Source organism: Oryzias latipes, chromosome 19, assembly GCF_002234675.1.
Source record: "Oryzias latipes chromosome 19, ASM223467v1".
Lineage (NCBI taxonomy): Eukaryota > Metazoa > Chordata > Actinopteri > Beloniformes > Adrianichthyidae > Oryzias > Oryzias latipes.
Window position 1 is genome coordinate 21,291,228 of NC_019877.2, and position 17,998 is coordinate 21,309,225.

At 45.1% G+C, this 17,998-nt stretch overlaps 1 long non-coding RNA gene across 5 annotated transcripts in view; it reads left to right on the top strand.

Annotated features, from left to right (window-relative positions):
* LOC111946473 overlaps positions 1 to 17,998 on the top strand; it is a 35,281-nt gene that overhangs the window by 508 nt on the left and 16,775 nt on the right. Inside the window, exons 2-5 of one of the 5 annotated variants that reach the window (XR_002872202.1) lie at positions 45 to 191; positions 483 to 587; positions 1,729 to 1,899; positions 1,993 to 2,536. This is a non-coding gene — a long non-coding RNA (uncharacterized LOC111946473). Of the gene's footprint in view, positions 1 to 44; positions 192 to 479; positions 588 to 1,728; positions 1,900 to 1,992; positions 2,537 to 17,998 lie in introns of those variants that run through there. The other 4 variants (XR_002872201.1, XR_002872203.1, XR_002872205.1 and 1 more) reach the window with 4 other exon arrangements.

Sequence of the window (17,998 nt, forward strand, 5' to 3'; positions counted from 1 at the left end):
TGCTTATTTGAGTGTATTTTATGTTTGTCTGATGGGCCATGAAGGTTGGGCCGAATAAAGCGGATTCTTTTCTGAGATCCATGAGCGGAAGAAACAAGATGGCGAACCAACCCTGAACCATGAAAGTGATCCTAGCGAAGCACCAAGCGCCCTCTGCTGGACACTGGACAACCCTTACTCTACTGGAACTGGTAGGAATGGAAGCGTTTCTGTAGAATAACTGAAAATATAAGTCAATACCAAAAATGCTTTTTCTTTTTTAAAATGGCTTAATTCAAATATATATCTGGTGTGTCAGAAGATTCATAATCTCTGTTGTAAAAGTAAAACATGTTAAAGTGGCCTTTGAGCTCTCATTTGTTTCCTCAGCTGTAATAAAGAAAAACAGGAAAGCATTTAGTTGAATTCTTTATAGCATCAACCAAATGTTTTCCCTAATGTTTAAGTGCCTTACGGGTGAAGTTACACCTTTCCACCAGCAGGTGGCGTTTGAGTCTGTGAGGCGGTATGGAGACGTTAGCCAGCATCAAAATGGCAGAAGGACCAGAGTCATCGTCAGTCGACTTTGTTGCTCTCCAGTCTTACAGGTTGGTAAGGCAGTGAGATACGCAAAATGGATTATAGAAATATAAATATTCAACACATTTAATTGAGAGGTATCACTTTAGTGAACAAATACTGCACTATTTTTTAGGGGTCTAACAGTACACTAATCCCCCAAGTATTGTTTACGCGTTTAAGATTCCATCCAAACGCCCTTCATCATCTCCAGATTGTGGAAATGAACCCAAACGACAGAAAAAGGTTCTGATTCTGCAGAGGCTCTGGGAGTTTTAAAACAGCGTCAACTATTCGTGGATTTTCGTTAATCGCGGGGGGGGGGGCGCTGTGGTTCACATAGAGCTGTTCTGAAAGTGTCTGAGTCTCTGTTCACTGAGCTGAAGGCTGGCTGGCTTCTGCTGCTATCAGGACATATATTCTCATCATTTTGTGCTTTAAATAAAAAGATTTTTACTTTTTTTCCCCATAAGTGTTGTTTTTTTTTTTCTGAAAAAACTCAACTTTCAGGATTTGTTCTGTGGTCCAGAGTTCATGGGACAGCTAACAAATCCTGTGTGCACACCTGTGTTTGGGAAAAAATAATTTCTGGATGCTTCTTGTTGGTTTAGTCACTAACCCTGTTTAACCATTGATATTATATTTCATCCACACATTTCTGAGACCTCTATCTAATAACCAGGATCCAAACTTTCCTTCAAACTCCATTGTGTAGAACGTGGTCCATGTTTTCTAAAGATTTGCCTTTTTTCTGAATATTTTTTCCTCTTAAACTGACATTATTGAGAACAAAAACTGATCATGATGTAGAAATCTTTCTCATTAAAAATGACATTAAATATCCTGTAGTGGATTTTATCAAAGGTTTAAAGTCCCACTCTGATCATCTTTTCATTCATTTTCAGAGTTTCCAGTGGTCTCTTCACTATTATTTAGCTAAAATCACTAAACCTGTCTTTTTCTAGGACATAGTTTCTGCAGAGCAGCAGGACTTCATTAGAAATTCACCTCTGAGCTGTGGGCGGGGCCATTAGCATGGAGCCACCTCGCCCCCTTCCCCTAGCAACAAAAACAGCCAGAAATATTAGAGCTATGCAGCCGTACAGTTTGGATGCAGATTCCAGCTCAGACCAGGAAAACAAAGACCTTCATGGATCTATTTGTCTGCAGGATGGTGTTTTCCAGGAGGGGGGTGCCGTTTATAAAAACTTGTAAACTGGCCCACGTGGTTTGTATTTGAATAAAAACAGAAGTGCCTCAAGCTTCAGTCAGTGAGGCCAGAGAACATGGCGGCGTCAGTCAGCAGCTCCGATTCCATTCCTACAATAGGATGGCAACCCAGTAAGATATTCAGAAAAAAGTAATATATTATCATATACGTATAGCCTGAGATATATGTCCTTTAAATCAGCTGTCCCCTCTGTCTCTGTTTAGGATGGGAGCTTCCAGGAGGGGGGTGCCGTTCAGCAGTGGATCCGGGTTTGTGGTGTCGTACGATGGCCACATTTTGACCAACGCCCATGTCATCAAAAAGAGAACAGGAAATAGATCTGATTGTGTCCTCACCCTTTTCCAGGTGGAGCTGAAGAATGGGGTCCCTGACCCCTGTAGTAGGGGGTGTCAAAGATCTGCTCAAATCTGCATTGACTGACACATCACCTGACCTCATCTTAACCCTAACCTCCACCAAACCAACCCCCCCCCCCCCCCCCCATCCATAGCATAACCTCCACCCATCCCTGACCTGACACTAATCCTAACCCCGACCCCAACCCAAGTGACCCCCCCACCCCTAATCCTAGTTAGGTTATGTGTATATTTGTGTATGTTCTAAAGAATGTTGTACATTTTTATCACATGTATTAAACTGCCCTGCTATGTGTGTTTGTGTGTATAAATGTGTTGCTGTTTCTCATAGTTCCATCAAATGTCTAAATGTGTAAAATCAGAAAAAGTTAATAAAGGTTTTATTGTTTCATTCTGTAGATTTATTGTATGAATTTATCAACAGTTTACATGAAGTCTGTATTAAAACTATTGCTATAAAGAAAATCAACTTTACTGCTTTTCATGAATGGAAAAATAAATGTTTATCCAGTCTGTGATGGATTCAAATAAAGAGATGATAAAATCTTTTTTTTTTTAACTTGTCCTGTCCAACAGCTGGGCAGGCAGATGAGAGCTGAGGGCCTCTTGTGTTGGACATATTTTACTTTAACAAGAGGGGTTATTAATCTTCATACAAACCAAAGGTATGTCTGGATAAACCCCTTTTGTAATTGAGGCCAAACTTTATAAATTTAAACCATGTTTGAAAATTTTGTGTGTTGGACCGGACGGAAAGAAGGGAAGAAAAAGGGAGGGATGTTAGAGAGGGGGGTAGGAGGGTGATAATAGGAGGGGAGGGGGGATAAGACCATGAAGCAGCATAAAGCAACCAGTTTACTGGTTGTTTATCATTACGGTAAGGTTCAAATGTAGTACAAAAAGGGCGGGGCCTGTCCACACACACACTGAAATGTTATCAACATACTTGCTAGCTGCAAAAATGTCAACATGTACACAAAACAGTGTTCACACACGCATACCTATGCCTTTAAACCAAGTAGTGTGAAATCTTTCATTCATTCAATCATGCAAACTATTAGTGCAAAGGTGAGCTAACACCTGTGCTCATGTGAGTGTTTATGTTCTTCTAAAATGGATGGTGGAATGTGAAAAGAAGGAGGAGGAGCGCCCAGCCACACCCAGACCCCCGCCGCAGCGGCAGCCGGAATCCCCCCAACGCCACACGGGAACAGGGAGGGAACAACCGCCCCCCGGGCGACCAAGACCGCCACCCAGGCCAGGGCCAGCAGGATCGCCGCGAGGCCCACAGAGAGCTGGGAGGCATGGAGGGAAAGAGAGCGCCGCCCCAGCCCAACCAGGAAAGCAGCCCCCCCTGCCGGGCCGGGAGAGCCCAACGCAGGGCCCCACCGGAGAAGGACGCCCACAGCCCCAGACGAGCACCCCATCACCACCCAGGAGTTCCGGGCATCCCCCCGCCCCAACCCCAGGTACGAGCCTGAAGTTCTCCATCAGGTCTTTGTTGGTTATTCCATGGAACTGGTCCCGGATCTGTTAGGATTCAGGATTCTTTGTTGTCATTTCACCACAGAGATGAAAGAAAACTTGTATCTCTGGTCCCGGGCCAGCCGTTTAGTGACAAACAGGAAGAGACATGTCAATGTGAAATATGATGATTTCTATAGAGAATTGCACAGCGGAGGATATATGATAGTACTGCACGGGGGGGGGGTTTCCAGTGATCTTCCAGAGTTCAGCGTCTGACTGCTTCTGGGAAGAAACTATTCCTCATCTGGTGGTCCTGCTCTTTATGCTCTGCAGCCTCCTGCCTGAGGGGAGCAGGAGGGAACAGAGTGGGTGAGGGGTGGGTGGGGTCTTTCAGGATGGGGGAGGCTCGTTTCCTTCATCTGGTCTCATAGATGTCAGTGGTGGTCTGCAGGTTGCAGCTTTAGTCACTCGTTGCAGAGCTTTTTTCTCTGCCGCAGAGCAGCTGCTGTGCCACACAGTGATGGAGGAGGACAGGACGCTCTCCACCTCACACCTGTAGAAGGACAGGACCTTCTCCACCTCACACCTGTAGAAGGACAGGTTGCTCTCCACCACACACCTGTAGGACAGGACGCTCTCCACCACACACCTGTAGAAGGACAGGACGCTCTCCACCCAGGAAATAGAGGCGCTGATTTGCTTTTTTGGCCAGACAGGAAGTGTTGGTGCTCCAGGTATGGTTGTTGGAGATGTGCACGCCCAGATACCTGAAGCTGGAAACTACTTCCACCACAGCCCCTCCAATGTGAATGGGGTGGAGGGGGGTGTCTGTCCTTCCTGAAGTCCACGATCATCTCTTTGGTCTTCTTCACGTTGATGCAAAGGTTGTTGTCTCTGCACCAGCCCTCCAGATGTTCCAGAAGAAAATGCAGAGGTAAATTTGCTGAAGAAATGGCTGAAAATGTGAAGATGTTGAAACTCTGAAACTTAAAAAAATAAAGAAATGATCAAAGTTGACCATAAATAAAGTGAAAACAGCACAAGAACAAAGAAGATATGTTAGTTAAAAATGGGAGCATCGGGTATCATCAAAGCAGAGAAGTTGTTCAGCACAGCTCACGTGTCTCGCCATGACGACGCCACCAAGCAGGTACAGTGGACAGGAGCTGTTCTTCATCATTTAGTGAGAAAACAGCTGTTTGTTTTGTTTGTTATTCCCTCTACAGTCCAGCAGGGGGCGGTGTAGGAGCAACAAGAAACAATGTTTTTCACTAAAAACAGAAAACTCGTTAAAGTTTCCAGAAGCTGCTGGATCAACAACTGTGGGAGTTCTTGTCAGAATATTCTGATGAAGAGTACAGAGTAGATCAAAAGGCTGGGTCTGGATGTTTCTTCAGGCTGTGCTACAGCGTCTACTCTCAGGTGTGATCTCACTGCTGAGCGGCACGCGGGCTTTGACCTGCTCCGTTTCCGGCCTGGGCCGGTTCACCCGTCCTTAGACGACCTGGTCTCCCCGGGCTCCCCCCGAAAGACCATATCGGTACCGAACTCAGTGCAGACACCCGATCAGCACAGTCCACTGCAGCTCAGAGCTCCTGAGCTCCAACCATCCTCCAGCCTCAGCCTCCATGAGCGCAGATTACAGGCGTGCGCCACCACACCCGGCAGGAAACACAGATCAGCTGTTGGACTAAGATGCTGCAGTCACAGCATCTTAGTCCAAGAAAAGATGGAACTACAGAACTCTGAGATGGAATATCCAGACAGATGCCATCACTGAAGTTGGGGGTGAGTCTTTTTGCCTGTGCAGGTGGGGGTTGGCTTTTATTGGGGGGAGGGGGGCTGCCCTGGGGAGAGTCAACCCTATTGTTGCACTGCCTCGGTCCCGTCGAGGCCTAACCAGGGTTTTCCCAGGGGCGGTGCTCGGGGGCGGGGCCTGGGTTTGCTCCGGGGAGCGGCGCTTTCTTTTCTCCTCTCTCTTTGTGTGGGCTGGGGTGGTGGGGCATGGGGGCACTGCGCTTTGGGAGATGGGGCCCGTGGGCTGGGGAGACCTTGGCCCAGTCCTAAGCGGGGGCTGGGGGACAGTTTTTTCACCAACCGGGGGCCAGTCTACCTGCTGTCCCGACTTGCCCCCTTCCTCATATAATCACTTATCAGGGTGATGGGGGGGGAGGGGGTCAGCCTGCGATGCACCTTGTGGGGAGGAGCTACCTGGTAATGGTCCGCCTCCCATGGTTGCCGTGTGGTAACAGGCTCCTCCCCTCTCGGTTTTAATTGAACTTAGACATGTAGGACCCTTGGTGGTGGTGGTGGGGGTGCTTGGACATCACTGCCAGCAAGCAGCAGATGTCTTCTCAGTGCTCCACCCTCCAGTTCTAACTGCACCCTTTAGAAGACACACACACACACACATACACACACACATGAAAAGGATCTTTGGTAACGATTGGAGCAAAGAGGACCCCCCCCCCCCGGGAACTGTGCTCTGTTCTCTTCGTCACTCTCTACACTTTGAACTTCATGTAAAAAACCACCAGCTGTCATCTCCAGAAGTACTGTGAGTCTGAAGGAGGTGCTGTGGAGGAACGGTCAACCATCAGGAACTTTGTGAGCTTGTGTGAGAGCAATGACCTGTGCTCAAACACCAGCAAGACCAAAGAGATGGTGGTTGACCCCAGAAGACCAAGAACGGTGGCCCACTTCCCGGAGAACATCCAGGAAGTGACATTGACATGGTCGACAGTTTCAAGGAGGTGTACAACAAACTGGATTGGTCCCTCAACACAGATGACCTGTAAAGGAAGGGCCAAAGTCTCCTCCATCTTCTAAGGAGACTGAGGTCCTTTGGAGTGTGCAGACCTCTGCTCAGAACCTTTTCTGGCTCTCTGGTAGCCTCTGCCTTTCTTTATGCTGTTGTCTGCTGGGACCAAGCAGCACGACCGGGACAAGAGGAGACTGAATGAGCTGGTCAGGAGGTCCAGCTCTGTCCTGGGCTGCTAGCTGGACTCTGTGGAGGAGGTGGGTAAGAGGAGGATGTTGATCAAGCTGCTGTCCATCAAAGACAGCAGCTCTCACCCACTGCAGGCGACTGCAAAATGACTGAGAAGTTCCTGCAGTGACAGATTTGGACACACACAGTGTAGAAACGAGCTGCAGGTCTCACATTCCCACTGCTATCAGACTGCACAACTCTGTGTTACCAGGTCTTAAAAAATATGTAAATGTGTAGATGTACCTATTTACTGATTTGTTAGTTTGATCCAATATCTAGTGATTTGCAATCGTGCTATCACTTTTTTTTCTTTGGGCTGCTGCTGGCTACATTTCTCCCTGAGATAAATAAAGTTCCATTCTATTATTAATACAAAGCAAGAAGAAATTAACTTTCTATTGTTTTTTTTCTTTTAATTTGTTTTGGAGGGGTTGTTAAATACGACAGAGTTTTAGACCCACCAAAAAAAAAAAGTAAATTTACGAGTTTTTATCTCCCAAATTTACGAGAAGAAAAGTTTTAGATTAAGGAGAAAACACCGAAGTTGTCCGTTTATCGGAATCTAGCTTGAAGATGAAATATGTGGAGCCTTTTGTGAAGCTTTATTTCCGGATTATTATAGGTTTAAAACAAAGAGATTCTGAACCTTTTGGCGACTCAAAATCAGATTATTTTCCGTGTAGCCGTCTTTCTGGGGTTCGGTGTTAGTAAAGCGGAGTTTCATATGTAAAACAAGGAGCTCAGAGACACGTTTGGGTGTAGAGGATCGCTGCAGCCTTTATTTTCATTTTCATTTTTTCGGAATCTCACATTTCAGAATCAATATTTTCCAAAGTAGCTTTGCTTTTATTTCACATTGCTGTTTTTCAGAATGAATTATTTATTTCTTGATGAGCTTTTTCAGCAGAATGAGTCTGTCTGTCAATCACTGAAAGAGGGTGGGTCTAAATGTTCATTGGCTGATCCCTGAACTGACTCATATTCCTGGATACCCGCTCTGCTGTGTTCCACTTAGAGAGATGACATATTTCAGCGACATCTGCACGGCTTTGCTGACATTACCTGATTAAATAGAGACAGACAACCTGTCTGCTGCAGAAGATGCAAACATCCACGACTCTATTTTCTAGTTTGAGGGTTTGTGTGAACCACAGAGGAACTTTCTTTAAGCGCCGGTCGTCCACGTCTAGAAGTTCCCGTTGAAAAACACAAGAACAAAAAAGACAGCTCTTTAAATAATGACAAGACATGAAAGAACTAAACACAGATGCAACTGACCCCAGTAGAACCAAAGGAGTCAGGGCCTGAGAGACAAAGAAAGACCCAGAAACCGAAGACACAAGAGACAAATCAGAAGACACACTGCACAGCAGACATGTGGGGAGCAGCAGCACTGTGAGACAGAAAAGAACCACTGTACATTGGAGCAACTCAGACCAGAGACAAGTTTGTTTATGAGAAATCCAGGAGCAGGTCTTTGGAAACTGGGCTGGAAGCTAAACTAATTTGAGTAAATATTAATAATTATTGACCTCTGAAAACACAGAAGAATGTTTCTGCTGTCTGAATAGTCAGCTGTAAAAATGGTGAGTGAGATTCGGGAAAAGATCTTAAAGGCAGTTTCCTTTCCAACACATGTATAGAGCTCTGCGTCTCTGTCCATGATCACTGCAGGCTTTGGATTGATTTTCAGCACTGGACAGCTCCCGTGTGGCTTCACAATTGCTGCAGAGTTTGAAAACAGCTCTTGTTCTTGCTCTGTCCTCTGAGAGTCATCTCCAATGGATGTTAAAAAAAAGACTACTGCCGCCTGTGGAAAGAACACTAGTTAAAAGAAATCAACTGACATTGAGATCCAGCTTCAAGAAGAGGAACAAAACTCAAAGGTTTCCATGAATCTGGAAGATGTGGAAGGAGCTTCAGAAGAACTTCATCTCCATCAGACAGACCCAATGACACAACTGTTGGTAATGAAGTAAAAACTATTGCTGGGGAAGGTCCATCACCAACAGAACTTCTAGAAGGACAGGAAGGCTTGGCTCTGCTGTGAGACAACAGTATCTGGGAATCTCTTCATACCAAGAGGCAGCTCAGCCGTACGAGCATCGCCGCAGTGCCCATCCAGACCGGGACAGCAAGGGGTCCAATTCACAGCCGGGAGGCTGCAATGTTAAACTCCAGCTGCCCCAGCAAGGGCAACAACTGCAGCAACAACCACCGACCAAGCCGGCAAGTCCTGGCATTGAAAAACAGACCTGACTCAGTTTAAAAGTGGTTTTCAGGAGGTTCTTGCTCTGCAGAACAATTAACTCAAGACATTCATCACACATACCAAGACAAAACAGAACAATCCTACAATCATAAACAGTTCAAGAAGAGACAGCATGAGGGCAGTTAGAAGCAACGTCAGTGGTTGCAGCTGGATTTCCTTCAAACAAAGTAGAAATAGTCTTAGTGTATGAGGTTCCGTTTGTGCCAAAAATATCAAATGGGTTTTTGCGTCCACTGTTATGTCTTTGGTCCATTGTCTATGTCTACTGATCGTGTTTTTGCGTCCACTGTCTATGTTTTGGGCCCATTGTTTATGTCTATTGAACCAGTTCATTGAACATTGGTTCATGTCTATGTACTACTAAGCAATATCTTCTGCATGCCCATGCTTCTTTGATTATTACTATGTTTTTACTTTGTGATGTGTATGCTTGCTTTATGCTTAAAACTTTGCATTTGTCTTTGTCTTTGTCCTTACCCCATGTCATCTCACTACGGCGTCAGGAAAATCCTTAGCAACTGTTGCTAGTGTCGTTTGCTACGTCGTTTCCCTGTCGTCAGGAAAATCCTTAGCAATCGCAGCTAGTGTCGTTAGCTATGTCGTCTCACCATGTCGTGTCCTTAGATCTTGTTGTATATCAAATTTTGCCAAAGTTGTCAGAAAAGTCCTTTGTACGGCCGGTAAATTTGTTTCCTGTACTTCCACGGAACGAAAAAAGAAATGCAAACAGTGCAAACTGAGGATGGAGAAGGTGCGGGTAGTGGACTGGTGACTGAAGATTTATGTGAAAAGTTTAAGGGGGGAGGAGTTAAAAGGTGTTCATGAGTCTGACCTTAGAGTGAAAGAAACTGTTCTTATGTCTGGAGGTTCTGGTCCTGATGGACCTTAGCCTTCGTAATCCATGTCCAGGGTGAGAAGGGTCGGCTGCTATCCGACCTGCACGCCCCGGGTTCTGGAGACGTATAGGTAGCTTGGACTTCCTGGAGTGCTCCAAAACAGACGTGTGGTCCTTTCTCCTTGTCACCTGTTTATGAGAAAACCTGTCATGTTCACTCAGACAGTCAGCTTTCTGAACTGTTTTTTCTCTGCAGCAACATTATTTTATGTCTAGACTCCTGAAATAACAGGCATGGAAAAACTGTCAGACAGTTTTTGCCAGCCACATCATTTCCCAGCAAAAGCGTAACACCTTTTATGGGCGGGTCCGGACAAACTGCCTGTAAAATACCTGTAATTAACTAAGACTTCAGGTGGACAAGGTGAACTGGGAGAGGAGAAATCTCCATGCCAATACCACGAAGCATACAGTTATATCCACAGAAGGATGAACCAGAAAACGGTGGTGCATTTGCTAAAATCACAGTCTGGGAACCCTCAAAATGCGGTTTCTGCTCAGGGAGATAAGACCTTCAAACGCAAAAGGTTTAAAGCAGGTGGCTGGGTGTTTCTTACCTTCACCTGACTTTCAGATGACTCCAACCCCTTTTGGACTGGAAGGACTCTGTTGAGCGTTTTCAGATTCATAAGAGAGTGCAGTCAGCGATGACATGTCCAGTTTTATGACAATAAAAACACTCGGGTGTCTCTCTGGATGCATGGGGTTCAGTGTGAGTCGGCTGAGGTACAGAAGCGGCTCTCAGGTGGTTGTTTGGCACAGGGAAGGATGTTTTATGACTCAACACGTAGTCATCAACCAGCACCGCTGCTGATGTCACAGAGTTAACTTTCTGCTCATTCAGATAGACCACAAGCCTCTCGGGCAACAAAGGCCACATCTCATGGGGCCACTTCAAAGTACCAGCGATGCGTTCAAATGATGCAAAATAGGAATCAACCTCCACTTCCCTGAAAGCAGGAACGACACGGATGGGTTTGTGCTGTCACATACTGCAGAGCGCCCTCTGCTGGATAAATAAATAACTGTATCCACAGATGACAGAAACCCCTGGCTGCAGCCTGCAGAACTGTACGTGACACAGCAGCACAGCAAAATGGAGGAACGCATCAACAAACTCTGCCGTATTCATTCATTCCTTTTTGTATTCTGTTTAGTCCCTTTCGGGGTCACGGGGCTGCTGGAGCCTATCCCGGCCACATGTGGGGGAAGGCAGGGGACACCCTGGAGAGGTCGCCAGTCTGTCGCAGGGTAGAATGTCCACAATCACACACCTATTCATTCTCACACCTATGGACAATTTAGAGTTGCCAATTAACCTATGAAGCATGTTTTTGGACGGTGGGAGGAAGCCGGAGATCCCGGAGAAAACCCACGCATGCACGGGGAGAACATGCAAACTCCAGACAGAAAGATCCCCCATTGATGTTGTTTTTCATGACCCCCAGCCGGGACTTGAACCGGGGGAGGGCCTGTATTCATACTGAAAAACGTTTTTACCTATTTTTTCTTTAACTTTTTATATTTGAATATTTGTGTTTTCTACACTTTATACCACATTTATGGAGCTGAAGGAGCAATGATATTTAATTTTAAAGAGTATTTCGATGTTTAGATGACTAAAGATTGTGAGAAGCACTTCCTGTTTTCTGCTAGAACAGCACATATGAAGTCAGAATGACAAACAACTAAAAGAGAGCTATGATCCCTTGTGCTATCCTATGGGGTCAAGATGAACATTGACGTGTTATTCCTACTATGACAAAGGTGAGAAAAGATGGAGAGGATTTCATGTCATTCCTGGAATCCAGCAAATATCACAAATCATTGGAGAAAAAAGGTTCAGGCTACCAATTGGAAAAACTCTAAGTGCCATTCTGTAAACCAGATTATCAACAGCTTTAATTCTTTTCCTAAAAACATCGTTCTTTGGTCCAAACCTAAAACACAATTTGCAGTTCAGGCACAATTAGCAAAACTCTGAGTCTAAGCTTTGCAAGATGCATGATATATTCTGACTTTTAAATGGCCTTCATCATGCAAAAGCAACTTTGTTTTAGCTTTAAGTGTGTTATTATGTTGATTTCTCAATATGAACCCCAAAGTGGTATTTTGATCCATTCACGCATTTCTGAGTATTCCTCTAAAACCCTGCTCTCTGAGCACCAGCCCCTCCTAATCCACGAAAGCGAGGGGGTCCTCACATTGTGATGTCACAAAGTGAGGAACAGCCCCTTCCAGGAAGGGCTGCCAGCACCGCCCCCAGACTAACACACACAGGCCCACTTTCAGGTAGCAATAATCGGCTAAACGCTCTCATGTCACATGCACATCCATCTTTGCAAAAGTTCGGATGTTGTCTGTTAACGTAGACGAGATGCAGACACAGTTAGCGTCATGAAATGGGCGGCACCCACAAGGAGCGAAAGGCTGAAGAATAGCATGGTATAGGCCCTTTCAAACATGGTTGCTATTCATACCAATGTACAAGATGCCAAAACACAAATTGGCAAAACGGCTTCTATTACCATTAACACAGTACTGATCAATGGCAGGGCAGTCCTGGAAATATTGAGCGGCTTTTCAAAGATGGATAACGGAGCAAAGCAAGTCAGACCAAGAAGAGTGAACCATGAAGGAAAAAGGTCAAAAGGTCAACCGCCAACATCGATAGTGCAGACATTCAACAAGAAAATGACAGAGAAGATGTAGCGTTTTTGTTTTCTGGGACAGTTTCAATTCTCACAAAGGTCTTCTCTTCAGACAGTGGTTTAACACAAATCCCCTATTTGCATTAGTCTTGTTTTCACCTTAGTCTCCATTCTTTAACCTAATTGGATTTGTATCAGCTGGGCGTTGGAAGGTATAAAAGAGAAAACCATCCACTCAGGAAAACTGGTTCCAGGCCACGGACATGGCTTATGGTGACATTTCCAGGGAATCCTGTACAGGTTGGATCAGGCACACAAGATCATTTTTACCCGTTGTCTCAAAAAGTAAATCCCAGATACTGTTTTACTCTAATTTCTTGGAAGGTGGGGGGCATTACTATTCTTTCTAAAGCATTGTGTTTACAGCATGATGTGTTTTGTTTCTGCAAACATGAACCTTTGGGGATTTCTTCATACATGGTGTTTTACGGTGATGTGACTGTAACTTTGCTGCTGTTACTGCAAGACTGTTTTGAATACGTCCCGTTCATGCAAGTGGCTCTAAGTTTCCCTATCAGGCCAAGACGAAGTACACAACTCCGCACCCGCCATCCTTCTCCAGGTTAAGGGTCCCACAGTCCATCCAGTTCTCCAGAACTAGATGAATTCTAAGTATTGAGCGGTTTTGTTAAGCATCTGCACACTGAGGTGCAGCTCAGACCCTCCATGTATGAAGATAGATTTGGTCAAATATACACATATTCAAGTATTCGGAGCACAACTGAACAAATCCTGACCGCGCTGAAAAACTTCTCCTGCTGCTCCTGCTCCTTACAAGTGAGGCTGAAGCAGGAAGGACGGCTCCAGCCCTGAACTCAGGAGCACCGGAACCCAGAGGCAGGCAGAACCGCTGCAGCTTCCAGCCACACTCAGCATGCGCCTCAGCTCCTGCAGCGTCAGCGTCCTCCTTCCAGAGCCCTTGGAGACTCGTTTCGTAGAAAGCATTGATGCTGGAGGATGAGCTGCAGCAGCTGTGAGCTGTCAGAGACAAAGACCTGGATCCAGTCTTGCTCCTCTAGAGCAGCTCCTGCAGCCACCAGCAGACCCACACACTCCCTGAAAGACATCCAGGCTGGATTATTGGACAGGGAGCCCTCTGCAGGGAAACCTCATGGATGCACACCTGTCCCGGCGGGAGACAGGTCAGGGCTCCGTACCCCGTACGTCCGAATTCAGCCGCTGCATGGATGGGAAGCTGAGGCCATTCGTTTCTGCAGGCCTGGTTGAGATCTGCCTCAAGGTCTAACAGAAGGTCGACGCATGCCATGTGACCTTCCTGTGAGCCAATAAGGAGGGGGGTGGCTAGATCAGCGGCTGGGCTGTTGACATCTGCACCAGGAAAAGAGAAAAAAAGGAAAATGCAGGGAGAGGATCAGGAACGGATGAGTTTAGCTGATGTCTAAATGCCATCTGGAGTTTTCCTCCAGGTTTGAAAACACAATAATGCAAAGACAGAAACAGCTGATCCCCAGCATAAATGAGAGCCTCCAGGCTTTCCCTCTGTCCGTACTGCACCGCCACAAACACAGGGGAGATGCCATGGTTGTCCAGAACCTCCCGGTTACAGACCTTCACCAGGATGGACACAATTTGGCCGTGACCCTGGAGGAGAGACGGTGCATTTACAGCTGTTTGTGTGTGGACGCCGTGTGTGTCCTGTTCACCTCTGCGCCCTTAGACACCAGCAGGTCAACCACGTCCATGTGCCCCCTGTCTACAGCTGAGGGAATTACACCTTTGCTACAAAAACAGCAGACAGCACCTGTCAGCGGCAGGTAGCAGCTTCACCTGCATACAGAGGACAGGACAAGTCATCTGGTGATGTCGGCGTGGGCTTTCAGGAGGAGGCGGACCACTCCCCCATGCCCCTGCTGCGCTGCCAGGTAACAAGCAGACTCCCCCTGGTGGGTTTGAGCGTTCACCAAAGCTGGAACTCTTTTGCAGGAGCGGGCTGTGGTAGGGAACCAACATGGAAACATGAGTACGGCGAGGCTTGATGGGATCGGCGGCTGCACTTCTAGGGACGTTTAAATGTCGACATAACACAGAAACAAATGCAGAGAGACATTTAGACAATGAAAAACAAGCAGAAATGAGAAAACTCTCTGAAAAGTGGGGCATATTTTTGAAAAAAACAAATTCATAGCAGAAAGATTTATTTTAAAATGGCCAGAAAGTTCATGTCAAATGCACGATGTCTTGATTTAGCTGTACAGGAGGTGGGGATGTTGGACTAGAACAAGTTTCAGCCTGTCCTACCATCTACTGAAAGATAGAATTGATCTAGATAGAATCTAAAGACCCACTGGTGTTTTGAACATAATCTTGTAGCATTTTGGAGGACACATATAAAGTAAATTTAGAACAAATTTGCATTTTGGAATATTTCTTTAGTCAAATTGTTGTGAATCCGGAGCAGACGACAAAATGTTGCTTGAAAAAGAGTTTATTTGTCACGTAGAAAATACGCCGAGTGGGCCACAAGCTGCCTGCTCCCAATGACTAATATATACATTTGAACATGGACAGTGGAAATGTGTCAGTGCTGGTTTTATTGGATCTCATTGCTGCATTTGTTACAGTTGAGCATGTTTTATTACTCAAATGTCTGGAAAACGTGGTGGGTCTCAATGGGCCAGTACTTTACTGGTTCATGCTTGGAAAACAGAAAATATTTTGTGTCCTTTGGTAACTTTACATCGGAGCCAACAGAAATGACCCGTGGAGTTCCCCAAGGCTCCATCCTGAAGTCGCTTCCCTTTCATTTCTAAAAATTCTGCAAGGATTAAAGATCTGGACCTGGAAAAACTAGCATCATTAGTTAACCTGACCACTGTAACAGTGTTTTTACAGGACTACCAAATAATAATAATAATAATAAAATCAATCAGGAAACTGCGGCTTATTCAGAACTCCACTGCTCGGGTTCTCACACATCAGTCCAGTTCTGAGGCCTTTGCACTGGCTGCCAGAGGATAGACTTTAAAATTCTGTTGCTGGTTTATAAGGCTTTGAATGGTTTAGCACCAAAATTCGTGATGTATTGACTTTCTGGTCATCTGGATCCAGTTTTGACTCAGTCCCTAGAGTCAAAACCAAAAATGGAGATCTGGAACAGACTTCCAGAAAGCCTTAGATCAGCTGAAACACTCTGTATTAAATCTGGGTTAGACACCCATCTGTTCTCAGCTGCACCTGATTGGTTTGTATTCAAAAGTTTACAACCGCACTGTTTATCTATGCTTAATTTAAATTCTGTCCTTTTTGATGTTCTTTCAATCTTATTTTAATGACACTTCTGTTGAATGTTTCTTTTAATGTTTTATGTAAAGCAATTGCCTTTGTGTGTTCATGAAATGTGCTTGCCTCGTCTAAAAGGGTCTTTTTTTTTTATTATTCTTTTACAACTCAATACGTGTTTTCTTGACTCTTTTAGTCAGACGCCAACATCAGCCTTTCATCCAAGGATGAGGAAATGGACAGGTGAGTCTGACAGATCCTGCAGTCTCTGTGGTGGGAGGAGCCAGAATCACTTTATTCAGAGGTGTTTATCATCCTAACTATAAAGGCGGTTTAAAAATCTGTAGGAGACGCTGGTTCAACCACCATAACAGCTTACCATCCAATGAGAACACTTCGCTCGCAAAATGCAGGACTGCTTGTGGTTCCTAGAATTAGTAAAAGTACGGTTGGAGGTAGAGCGTTTAGCCACCAAGCCCCTGTCTTATGGAATAAACTCCCAGCTCATGTAAGAGAGGCCGACTCAGTTTCTACATTCAAAGTTAGACTGAAAACATTCCTCTTTGGACAGGCTTATTGTCAGACTAGTTAGTATTCAGAGATTATTTAACTTAATGTTAATTTGTTTAAATTAAACTTAATAACTATTTCTTTTAAAAGGCTGCTAGAAGTTGAAGCTGGGGTAACTATGGTGCACTGGGGTTCTGTCCTCTTTTCTTTTCTACTTCTACCCTTCCTCTCCTCTATTCTTGATCATCATTTTTCATTTAGTTCTCCATGCCTCTGTCTGGTACAGTGCGATTCATGTATTGTCCCTCTTTTCCTCTCCCCTCCTGGGGAGTGGGAGTGCTTCCAGACTCCAGTTGGCTCATCCGTGCTCCTGTTCCTGACCGTTTACCTCGCCTTTGCTCCTGCTCCTACACCTGGCTGTGGATCCTGCCTCTGGCTCATCTCTGGCTCGTCTCTGCTCTGTACCTGACCGAGTACCTCGTCTCCACTCCTGCTCCTGGCTGTGGTTCCTGTCTCCGGCTCGACTCGCGCCTTTGACTGTCCCCACAACCACGGCTGGATGAAGCTCGTCTGCTGGACTTTTATATATGTAGTTGTAGATTTAGATAAGTTAATTCTTCTCTAAGAGTTCTGGTACATCGCCTGTCCGTCCTGGGGGAGGATCCCTCCTTCATGTGGGCACCCCTGAGGTTTTTTCGTTTTTTCCGGAATCCGGTTTTTTTGGGAGTTTTTCCTTACCGCGCAGGGGGGTCTAAGGGCAGGGATGCCAGTATAGTTTAGTTAGTTTGTTAGTTCATTTTTGTATTTTCCTATTGAACTCTTTGTATTCATGATCCTTTTGAGTTCATGTTTTACTTCGAAGCCCATCGAGACGACTGTTGTTGTGATTTTGGGCTATACAAATAAAATTGAATTGAATTGAATTTAATGCATTAATCCATTGATCCATTGATGCGGATGATGGCGTCCCTCTCCTGTAGCCCCGCCCTGCAGAGACAGACACAGCAGGTGAGGAGCTTCCTTCAAGAAGACAAATGCAGACTCATCTCTACATTCCTGCGCTTCCACAGTCCAGCATTATTTTGTTTTGTGATCAAAATATGCTAATGAGGTGGGCGGGTCTTCCTAACCTGATTGGTTTGATGAAGTTACAGCAGAACCTTCATGGGTCAGTAATTCATAGGAGTCCATCTGGTGCTCCTTGTGTAGAACCGACCCAGCTGACCTCTTTGGATCACTTTTCCCACACAGCAAACATTTGCAGGCACAGAAATCACAGAAATGAACGTACAAATGTGGAAATAATTTAACAAAACTGTAAATAAAAGAGTCAAAGCAATAATGCTGAAGATGTTGTGACCAACATGTTTCCATTCTTTAAACTACTGTTGTGTCAGGAGACTTCAGAACTGAATGTTTTCACTTTGTTTCAGTCAGACAACTCTTGCAGTAAGAAATATTTATTTGACATACTTAATTTTCCACATTCTTTAAGTTGGCATTCACATCTTTTCGTTTGGCATAAGGCTCCGTTCAATTCCATGAGAAATTTCCATAAAACTTTCGGGTAACAAAACCCACAACACTAAAATCATCCAGAAGAAGAAAAATGTGAATTTATAATCCGTGTGTAATAAAATGGGGTGTGTTTTCGGCAGCATTCCATTTTCATTTCATTTCATTTTCATTTAAGTATACGCCATTTACCATATAATCGAAAAATTTACATTCATTCTGCTGTTGACATTGATTGATTAATTCAGTCA